Raw genomic sequence first — 11863 nt, 5'->3', positions numbered from 1 at the left:
ACCAAGGGGACTGACTGTCCTTGTGACCGTGACAACGAGGACAGTCGGTGCGAGTCCCCCTCCCTGCCTGCATCAGCACAGCCTGTGTCGCAGATGAGAACGGCAGGGCCGGAGCCTGAAGAGAGGGTGGGGGCCTGGGACACTGCAGGGCCTGCTCCGTCCCACCCTGTCCTCAGAACACACGGACTCTTCCCGTCACGCGCTGCCCAGGAAAGGAACTGCCATAGACAGGGCCGAGGTCGTGGCCAGCCTCCTGTTGAATCTGGAAACCTCATCCCTGCTCTCCCCTCGAGGGAGGAAACGGTTCGGGTTGGAGGAGTGGGAAAGGGGCGCCTGTACTCGGGGAGAGGAGCCTGCAGGTCGGCTGTGGGCCGAAGTCCCCGCGCGCTCCCCCCTCTGCTGCCTTCCCAACCTGCCGGAACACTTAAGCAGACCTTTTGGGAAGGACTTTCTGGCACAAAATAATCGTCATTGGTTTAGCTAAAAGCCAGAGCAGAATGAGAACGGGGAAGCACAAGTCCAATTTCCCAGTTATTAATTTTACGAACTACATGGGGTTGCCGTTGTTCCCTGCTTCAACCTTCCTTTGTCACGGATGAATGTAAACAGACAGAACTTCATTGGTGATTCTGGTCAAAATATTTAAACAGAAAAGTTTATGAGCGAAAGAGCTGCTTTTATTGTTCGGCTCTGTTACCCCAGCCCCTTGGGTTTTCCCTGGAGTTTATTTCAGCTGGAAGGCAGCCTTCTGTTCATTCTCTAATCTCTGAGACCCAGTTAATGTGCAACGTTGGATGAAACATTATTGCATCCTATGTTTTTCTGATTATAAAAGGAATTCATGTTTCTTTTGCTTCTGGGATGAAGCAGATCTACTTTTCCCTAAGCACAACTAAAAGCCCTGAACGTTATATGTGAAACAAACATAAAACACACTGCGAGGTGGAGAGCAGACGGTAGACCAGGGCCCCAGGGACAGCACGACAGGGATGCTTAGCTTTTCTCTTGCCTCATATATTCTCGACTTGGAAATGAGCAAGGCTGCAGCCCAGAACGCTCCACGGGCAAACACCCCAAGAAAACAACAAAAATCTATTCTCTGTAGCCAAAGGATCCGAAAAGAGGCAGCCTGACCGGACAGCAAAGAGAAAGACTGCTCTGCTCCAGCCAAATACCAGAGGGAAGACTGCACCCACCTCTTCACCAACAAGAGCAAAGACTTTTTTGCTGGGAACTCAGACCCCTGCTTATCCCAGGCAGTGACAAGGCAGGACCCCCTCCTCCACCAGAGCAGTTCACAGGTTTCAAGTGAAAATCACTCATCATACCAAGACCCAGAAAGATCTCAAACTGCGTGAAAAAAAAAAATCAATAGCTGTCAACAGTGAGCCGGCAGACATTGGAACTGTCTGACAAGGATGTTAAAAGCCACCATAATGAACATGTTTCAACAAGCAATTACAAATATGATTGAAACAAATGAAAAAATTGAAATGAAACAAATGGGAGTCTCAGCAAAGAGAGTCTCAACCAAAAAATAAAATATATTTTAATGGAAAATTAAGAACTAAAAAGTTTAATAGCTGAAATAAAAAGTTCAGATGAGAAGCTCAACAGCAGATTGGAGAAGATAGCGGAAAGCCTCAGTGAACCAGGAGACAGAACAACAGACATCATCCAAACTGGATACTGAGGGAAGATGTTCTGAAAAAAAATAACCTCTCAGAGACCTGTGGGACTATAACAAGAGATCAAATATTTACGTCATCAGAGTTCCAGGAAGAGAGGAGAAAGAGGGACATGTTGAATCATATTCAAACATATAATGGTTGAAAATTTCATCAATTTAGCAAAAGACATAAACCTCTAGATTCAAGAAGCTGAGCAAACACTAAACAAGATAAACCCAAAGAAATCTGTGCCAACATACATTATCATTACATATCTGAAAACTCAAAACTCAAGACAAAAAAGAGATCTTGAAATCATCTAGAGAAAAGCATCTTACAGTAGAGAATAAACAACTAGAGTGACAGCAGATTTCTCATAAGGAACCAAGGAGTCCAGAAAAAAGTAGCACAATTTTTTTCACATGTCAAAACAAAAGCTGTGCCCAGAGTGCTATATCCACAGGAAATATCCTCCAGAAATGAAGGAGGAAATCAAGACATTCTCAGACAAATGAGTATTAACAGACTTTGTCACCAGCAGACCTGCCTTAAGGAATAACTAAGAAAATTCTCTAAACATCAAGCAAACAACAAAAGAACGAAATTGGGGGCGTCAGAAAGGAAGAAAAAGATACGGAGAATTACAATAGGCTTTTCTTCTCCAGTCGAGTCTTCCAGATTATTGATAAACAAAATTATAACACCATGTGATGTAGTTCTAAATGTATTTTAGAAGAAACATTTAAAACACTGATATTATACATGTGCTTAGTCGTGTCTGATTCTTTGCAGCCCTGTGGATGGTAGCCTGCCAGGCTCCTCTGTCCACGGAATTTTCCAGGCAAAAACACTGGAGTGGGTTACTATTTCATACTAAAGGGGATCTTCCTGATCCAGGGATCAAACTTGCGTCTCCTGCATTGGCAGGAGGATTCTTTACCACTGAGCCATCAGGGAAGCCCGATATTATCCGTGGGGGATAGGCAAGGGACATAAAGAAAGGTGAGGTTTCTATATTTAGCGTGGAGGGATCTGGTCAACCCGACCGGCAGAATTGCATCCGGTACAGCAGTACCCTCACCCACACTGTACATCCAGCCCCCCTCCACGGGCGAGCAGCCCACATTGCTGGGCCAAGGGTTGTCCTTCCTACCGCCTCTTGCAACCAGACAGGAAACCATCTGCCTCTTGCTGAGCGCCACCTGGGAAACATGAGATGGGGGTGACCAGCCGCTGTCCAGAGGGCACAGCTCTCAGAGCTGCCCACACAGCTCTGCAGACTTGCTCCCACAAGAAAGCACATTGTTTCAACTTCCAGGGGCGGCTGGAGGGTTTGAGACACTGGAGAACTTCATTCAATGCACAGCATCAGGTGCGAGAACGTGGTGGAGGGGCTTCAAAACAGCTGCCACCCAGCCTCTTGGGCCCAAAGCCACGAAGCTTGGAAGGAAAGCTCCTTTCCTTCTCCATCCACCCGTCAGTGCTTCCTTTGCTCCTTCCTGACCCTCAGGCCTCCTGGTTCTGCGGAGGGAGCAGAGGCCCTGTGCTCGGCACCTACACCATGCCCATCTGTCCGTCCATCCATCCGTCCACCTGTCCATCCAGGAGGGGTTCTGACTGCTCAGATGGGCAGCACTCCTAGGGCAGAGGACTTCCTCATTCCAAAGTCCTTCTCTAAAAGGCTGCTGGCCACTGCCGTGTTTTTTCCTTTGAGGGGAAAGCAGAACAGTTCTAAAAGCTGCCTCTGGGAGACAGGCCCTGCCAAGGGGGAGTCAATTCAAGTGGAAATTAATATTCTCTTCGAAACCATGAGTAACATCGCAGGGTCACCAGGGCCTGATGAGGCTTGTGATGGAGCCACGTGGGCCCAGTGTCAGCCCTCCCTCCACCCTGGACTTCGCGATGGTGGGACGGGGGGCTCAGGCAGGAACCGCCGGCAGAAACCATGGAGGGGAGGGGGAGACAGCGAGGAGGAGGGGTCTGTGAAACTGACGACTGCCAGAACGGGCTCACACGCTCAAAGTCTGATAGAAGGGCGAGGGCAGCCTCCCTGCTTTGGAATAAACTGAACACATTACGGGAATGAGGACACACCTCAGGCCCGCGGCCATGGAGGCTGAAAACGAGGCTCATTAGAAGCAGCTTTGGGAACGACGCAGAATGTGTGGTCACATGCAGGGTGCAGCCTGGGGAGGCCAAGCTGGGGGCCCAAGGGGCATCCGTGCCATCTGAAGGCTGACTCCGACCGTGCCCAGGATGCTAGGGTTAAACTTGAACCCTGGACCATGACCTTTCACCACCTTCTGCCTGCCCTCCCCACTCCCAATTGTTCAGATTTTTCTGGACAACCCCACTCCTCTTGAGGTCCAGAGGCCCCAGGACAATGTCACCCAGTAGCCAGAATCCCCGTGTCACCGGTGGAGCCCCTCGCTGGGGCCCATGGGACAACCCCTTCCTTCCACGAGTCACCCTGTTGTCTCTCTTCGGCCACCAGCTCAAAGTCCCAGAGCAGGTCCCATTCCCGGGCACACTGGCTGCTGCTCAGCGGGGGCTCAGAGATGCTCCAAGAATTGCATTTCCTGGGGTTGCCATGACAACGACCACAGTTGGCACTGAAAACAACAGAAATGCAGTCTCTCACTGGTCAGGAGGCCAGAAGTCCAAAGCCAAGGCTTTGCAGAGCTGGCTCCTGCGGGAGGCTCTGGGGGGAGTTCATTAGCAGCCCCTCCTCAGCCTCCACAGCCTCCACAGGCTGCCAGCAGCCCTGGCGTCTCCTGCAGCGGAACAAGCCAGCCTTCTCCCCTCCAAGTCTCCTCTGAGTTTCTGTGTCCAGACCTCCCATTCCTTCCTCTTTGAAGGACACCAGTTGTTGGCTTTAGGGCCAATCCCGCTCCCGTAGGCCCTTATCCTAACTGATTTCCCTCTGCGAAGGCCCTGCTTCTGAACAAACCCATGTTCACAGGTCCCGGGGTAAGACCTCAACACACCCTTTTCAGGGGTGCAATTTAGCCTGCCTCAGGAATGACTGAATGAGAGAAGGACAAAGGCCCCAACCCGGGAAGGAGTCCATAAGGTAGACACGTAGGGCGGTGCTTGATACCTTCCTTTCCTCATCACTCATTTTCCCATCAGCCAACCAATCAGAAGCTCTGACCTCCTTGGCAATTCTAAGACCCACTCACTTCTCTCCATCCTCTGCCACTGCCCTCCCCCACCAGCCACCACCATGGTCCAGGCTGCCAGGATCAAAGCTGGCCTTGGGCAATAGTCAAGTCGTTGTCCTACATTGGTCGTCAAGGCTGGCTCCCACGGCCAGGATGCATGCTGCCTTCTAGGTCACTTCAGTTGTTTCCAACTCTTTGAGACCCCATGGACTGTAGCCCACCAGGCTCCTCTGTCCATGGGATTCTCGAGGCAAGAATACTGGAGTGGGTTGCCATGCCCTGCTCCAGGGGATCTTTCAGACCCAGTGGTTGAGCCCACGTCTCCTATGTCTCCTGCGTTGGCAGGCAGGTTCCTTACCATAGTGCCACAGAATGCTCCTTTCAAAATGCAAGTCCCACCTGACTTTCCCTGCTTAAGCCAGTAGGTGGCTTCTCAGGGTCGTGGGATGAAAATCAAAGTGCTAACCAGGCCTAGCCGGTGCTCCGTGGTCTCTACCTGCCTGGAGGGGCTGAGAGGAGGCAGCCAGCCAGGCTGGAAGGAGGGAGGGAAGATCGCAATAACTGGGTGTGCTTCCACCCCAGGAGTCTGCATAAGCTCCCCACTTCCTCCGTGCTCAGACCTGCCCCTCACTGATGGAAAGTTAATCAGTCCATCTAAGAAAGAACTGAGGAATTTTATTTGAGCCAAACTTGAGGATTATAAACCTGGGAAGAGCATCTCAGAAAGCTCTGCAAGCTGATGGGCCGATTAGAAATCAAGACACAGCTTGAGACAGAGGGCTGTACATCAAACAACCGACTACTGACGGCTCACATGGTCCAGATGTAGGTGTCACCCCAGCGGTCGTGTGACCCTTCAGATCAGGAAGGAATGCTACCTTTTAAGAAGCCGTCTTGTTGATCTGGGAGAAGGCTGCTCTTTATGGTTGAGTGGGTATTCCTGCCCACGGGGAGCTTTGGTCCATGCAGATTGCAGACACACGACACACAGTGAGGGCAGTGAGGGGCCGAAGGGCAGAGAAGAATTTTTGTTTAAATCTTTCTTGCCTTGCCAGGAAATATGAATTTTATTTCACACCCTTCTCCTAGTAAGGCCTTCCTTAGTAGCTCAGATGATAAAGCATCACTTGCAGTTCAGGAGACCTGGGTTCAATCCCTGGGTCAGGAAGTTCCCCTGGAGAAGGAAATGGCAACCCACTCTAGTATTCTTGCCTGGAGAATCCCATGGACAGAGGAGCCTCGCAGGCTGCAGTCCTTAGGGTTGCAAAAAGCCGGACACGACTGAGCAACTAACACACACTCCTAGAAAACTCCTCCCTGAGATCAGATTTCTGCTAAATGTGGCTTCCTATGAGGGCCCCTTTCACACACACACACACACACACACACACACACACTCAGCCCTGATGCCTGATTAAACAGTGCTCCTTTCCTGGGCATCCCTTGCTTGGCTTCATTTAACCCCTCAACTAAGCCTAAGCAGTGGACCACACAGCTGCAGGTGAAGAGAAGCAGGCTGAGCTCACAGAGCCAGGGACAGGCCCCTCCTGCTGAAGGAGCGGGAGACTCTGTTCACATCTCATTAGCAGAGAGGAAAAACCTATCAGGAGAGCGTATCTCACCTGGGAAACGCGGCTGCTGAGAACACGCAGAGCAGTAGACGCTGTGAGAGCGGCTCCCTCTCTGAAAGCCCTCGCCTCCCGCACTGTCTTCCTCCCTCTCCCCGCTGAGCTCCTCCGGCCCTGCTTTCAGGAGCTGACCCGTCTCCCTTTAAATTCTTCCCAAGGAAGCAGCCTGAACAGACGTTCCCACAGATTTGAAAATTCCCTGCAATAAATACGTCACGGGAGAAATAAGACAATGCATTTTCTCAGCCCTACCTCAGGTCAAATTACTTATCAAAGAACAATAAAACTCAGGATAAAAGCCCCATTTAACTTGCTGGAACCTCGGCTGCGGTCTGGATTAAATGCAGTGGGTGGTGGGGCTGAGGTGGTCACTCTTCAAGGGTCTTCGTACCTGGGCCCAACTCTGCTCTGAGCCCTAACCCGCCCCCCTCTCCACACCTCATGCCGCTGCCAGAGAGGCAGCCTGGAGAGGCTCTGAGGAACTGGGGGGTGTGCATGGGCTAAGTCGTTTCAGTCGTGTCCCATTCTTTGCAACCGCGATGGACTGTAGCCCGCCAGGCTCCTCTGTCCATGGGATGCTCCAGGTCTCGAACCTGCATTCTCTTACATCTCCTGCATTCGCAGGCAGATTCTTTACCCCAGCACCATCTGGGAAGGGGGAGGGGCGGGGGAGGGGCGGGCGGGTAATTACTGAGAAACTCTTTTGCTACCAGAATGAAAAGCCCGTGTGCATCGTGCCTCCTCGAAGCTCCCCCAGCAGAGGACAGATCCCCTGGAGCCTGAATGTCCCTGGGGCTCTAGAAGCCGTGCAGCTCTGCACAGGTACAACTACCTGCTGAACTGAATGGGGGCTTGTGATCACAGACATCCCAAACAGAGCAGCTCTGCCCGCAACAGCACAGACGCCCTGGGAAGCAGGCGGCCTCAAGGCTGGCCTCACGCATCTCCTCTCCCACCTCCCCAGGGTCCGGTGAGAGACCAGCCCTCTGCACCGCCCCTTCTCTCTCCTCAGGGCAGCACTCCCTCCTGCATCCCATGATGGCTCCTTGCTTAACTTGCTCATTCTGCAGAAAAAATTCAAAGGTTCCTCTCCCTAAAGTACCTGAAAAGTCCTCCTTTCATCCCAACACCACTTTGCACTTCCTTCTTCTATGGACGATGCCCTTTCTTTCCTGGACTTTTGCGATGTTAGAAGCAGGCCAGGGGACTTCCCCGGTGACCCGGTGGTTAAGACTGCGTGCTTCCAGTGCAGGAGGCGCTGATTCCATCTCTGATCAGGAAACTAGGATCCCCCGTGCCTCGTGGTGAGGTCAAAACAGGACAGTGTCCTCGAGAAGCTGAGTCTGTGAAGCCCTCGGGGATGCTGCATCCTCTCCAGGCCTGCCTGGGACACAGTCAGGGCCCAGCCCTGAGGACAACACGCAAGCCACCTCCAGGCCACACCCCTATCCCCAGGATGCCCCATGACTGCCCAGTGAGCTGGATGATATGTGAAATCAGCCTAGACTTTAAGGGCCTTTGGGGGAACATGCTAATTGTTTCTAGAGTCAAACCAGACAGAGGACACAGTAATCCTGTGAACTGCTGACCCCCACGACTTTGTGCTGTCTCATCACTCATGGGAACTGGACTCAAACCCTGCACAAGCTCCCCACGCGCGAACCACCAGAGCACATTCCATTCCCCCTTCTGTGGGCCTTCCATCGTTTTATTGTTTGCCAGCACTGACAAGCATGAGGAACGCCAAAGACACGCAGAGTCAGCCACCAGAGAGCCCTTCCTCTTGATGCACAAACGAGGGAAGCAGGACCCAGAGCACAGATGGCCTTTCTGAGACCGGAGTCCCAGGCGGCCCCAGGCCTGCAGCCCCCGAAGCCCCTCCGGCAGGTTCTCTGTCCACAGGAAGACCTGCTTGAGGGCAGGTGCGTCCATCTCCTTCAACATGAAGACCGTACAGGACTCAGACACTGTGGCCAGCCCCAGCAGCCTCCGCTTGATGTCCTGGCTCTGTGAAGCCACTGCTTTTGGTTTTCATTTCATTTTCTATAAAGATTATGATAACGTCCTCAAGGTCCTTCTAGGTATCAGTGACGACGTGACACTGGCTTGAGGGCTTCCCCTGAGGTGGTTGATGAGCTACGACATAGACTTGTTAGTCACTCAGTTGTGTTCAACTCTTTGCGACCCCATGAACTGTAGCCCACCAGGCTCCTCTCTCCATGGGGATTCTCCAGGCAAGAATACTGGAGTGGGGTTGCCATGCTCTCCTCCAGGGGATCTTCCCAACCCAGGGATCGAACCCATGTCTCCTGCATTGCAGGCAGACTCTTTACCATCTAAGCCACCAGGGAAGCCCTACAGTCTAAAGGAAATCAGCAGGGAATTCCCTGGTGACCCAGTGGTTAGGACTTGGTGCTCTCACTGCCGAGGGCCTGGGTTCAATCCCTGGCCAGGGAACTAAAATCCCAGCATGCCCGCCTCCCCTCAAAAAGGAAATCAGCTTACACATTGTTCAAGGCAGGGTCAGAGGAGGCCTCGTGCAGAGCCAGAACTTCCACCACTGCCCAGTGGTGACAGGGCAGCCACCCTGCCCCGACGGGGTCCCAGGGAAGGTGTCCTCTCCAGCCCCCATGGAGTCGACAGGGGCCAAGAGCGGGACCCAGACCTCAGTCCCACCTGATAGGAACAAGGCCACACTCCCTTCTCCCAGTGGCAAGGTGGCAGAGGGTTCCTGCTTAAGCAGATTTTAATAAAATCCTGGATACCTCAAATGTCTGGGATACAACTGAAAATCACTAGTCACACTGAGGAAATCTCAACTTGAATGAGGAAAGACAGTCAACAGATGCCAACACCAAGATGACACGTGCTGGGATTATCTGACAAAGCTCTTTTAAAAGAATTTTATTTATTTACTTGGCTATGCTGGATCTTAGTAGTGGCATGTGGGATCTTAATTGTGGCATGCAGATTCTTTAGTTGCAGCATGCAAACTCTTTGTTGCAACATACAGCATCTAATTCCCTGACCAGGGATCAAACCCTGGCTCCCTACATTGGAAGCACAGAGTCTTAGCCACAGGGCAGTTCCCTGACAAGGCTTTTAAAGCAACCATCATAATAATGCTTAAACAAGAAATCATAAATACACTGGAAGTAAATTTAAAAAACAGAAGCCTCAACAAATAAACAGAAGATATGAAGAAGAAGCTAATGAAAATTTTAGAACTGAATAATATAATAACCCAAGTTTGAGAGTTTTGGGGGTTTTTTTTTTTGAACTCACTAGATGGCTTCACAGCAGAATAGAGAAGGCAGAGGACATAACTGGTGAACTAGAAGAGAGAACAACAGAAATTACATATCTCAATAACAGGAAAAAATACTAAAAAAAGTATAACAATAGAGCCTCAGGGGTCTGTGGGATTATTAATGAAAGATGCCACATTCATGTCATCAGAGACCTGGAAAGAAGTACAGACTGACAAATCCTCAAAGACATAACAGCTGAAAATTTCCCAAATTTGGCAAAAGACACAAACCTACAGACTCAAGAAGCTAAGCAAGCACTAAAGAGGATACACCCAAAGAAATCTGCACCAGAGCACGTAACCCCTATGAGAAAAGCGACCGAAAGACATGGTTTCTCGTCAGAAACTCCAGGGGCCAGATCTTCACAAAGACAGCGCCGAAGCTGACGAGGGAAGCTCCTGCCCCTCCCAAAGCTCAAGCCAGGGCCTTGAAGGCCAAGAAAGCAGTGCTGAAAGGCGTCCACAGCCACAAAACAGAGAAGATCCGGGCATCACCTTCCACTGGCCAAAAACACTGCAGCTCAGGAGGCAGCCCAAATGTCCTTGGAGGTGCGCTCCCAGGAGTAACAAGCTTGACCACTGTGCCAGCATCAAGTTCCCCCACCACCACCAAGCCAGCCACGAGGAACACAGGAGAAGCCATCACCCCGTTGTTCACTGTGAGTGTCAAGGCCAGCAAGCACCAAGCTAAACACGCTGTGAAGGAGCTCTACGATGCTGACGTGGCTGAGGCCAACGCCCTGACCAGGCCAACGCCCTGACCAGGCATGACGGAGAGAAGACGGCATTTGTCCAACTGGCTCCTGACTACGGTGCTTTGGATGTTGCCAACAAAACTGGGATCATCTAAACTGAGTCCAGCTGGCTAATTCCAGATAGAAAGTTCTCACTATATAAAAATAAATAAATAAATAAGACCCTGCAGAGGCCAGAAGGAAGTGGGACAGTGTTTGTCAGGCACTGAATAGAACTGTCAGTGCAAATGCCCTTCAGAAATGAAACAGGATCCAAGACATTCTCAGATGAAGGAAAACCATGAGGATCTGTTGACGGCAGAGCTGCCCTTAAAGAATGACCGAAGGAAGCGCTTGAAATGGAAAGGAAATGATAAAGGAAGGATATTGATTGAAACAACACAAAAAGTAAACCTATAAGTAAATACACCACGTCAGGCTTTAGAAAAATATTTTGCTAAACATTCATATGTTTTCAGGCGTTTTCAATGGTTATCATTATCAGAGGCACCAATGGTGAGCACCTGGGAAATGACTGAAGTCACTCTGCTTTTTAAAGCTAATTTAGAAGAGTTGTATTCGATTTCCATAACTTAAAAACAACGTATCTCTGGCTACTTTGTTTGCTTCTCAAAATACTCCCACCCCTATCTGTAGATGAGATTTCCCACTGACAGAACTACATATTTGTAAAAGCTTTAATTTTATCCCCAAGTTCATTCCAAAGAGAATTGCCAGATTTAGCAAATAAAAATATGCGGTGCCCAGTTAAATTTAACTATTACATGGGACACAGTGATGCTACAAACTATTCCTTGCTTATCTGAAGTTCAAATGCAACTAGGCATCCTGTCCTGTCTGGCACCCCTATAGGGTTTAAATCACCAGCGTCTATAGGATAGGGGCTCTTCCTGAGCAGGAAAACAACCCTCCAGGGTGCAGAGCACGGGATATCAGGGGAGACCACCACTTACCTGGGACGGAAGAGAAGGCGTCCCAGCAGAAGTGGTATCTGCCCCTCAAGAAGGTTTCCAGCACCGCTTGTGGGAAGGAGCTGGCATGTGGTGGGGGGTGGGGGGAAGAAGTGGCTCCGGGTGACTAGGGTGTGGGGGTGGGGGCGGCGGGGCCAGGAAAGAGCTGGAGATGATGACATTTACACCCGCCTGCAATGCAGGAGACCCCGGTTCGATTCCTGGGTCGGGAAGATCCCCTGGAGAAGGGAAAGGCTACCCACTCCAGTATTCTGGCCTGGAGAATCCTGTGAACTGTATAGTCAGTGGGGTCGCAAAGAGTCGGACATGACTGAGCGACTTGCACTTTCACGTTCACACGGGCAGGTGGGAGGTGGAGCCACCTT

This window comes from Giraffa tippelskirchi, chromosome 5 (genome assembly GCF_054371585.1).
Source record: "Giraffa tippelskirchi isolate mGirTip1 chromosome 5, T2T-mGirTip1v1.2.pri, whole genome shotgun sequence".
In the NCBI taxonomy this organism is placed as follows: Eukaryota; Metazoa; Chordata; class Mammalia; order Artiodactyla; family Giraffidae; genus Giraffa; species Giraffa tippelskirchi.
The sequence above is the reverse complement of the archived record's forward strand: the minus strand, read 5'-3'. Positions refer to the sequence as shown.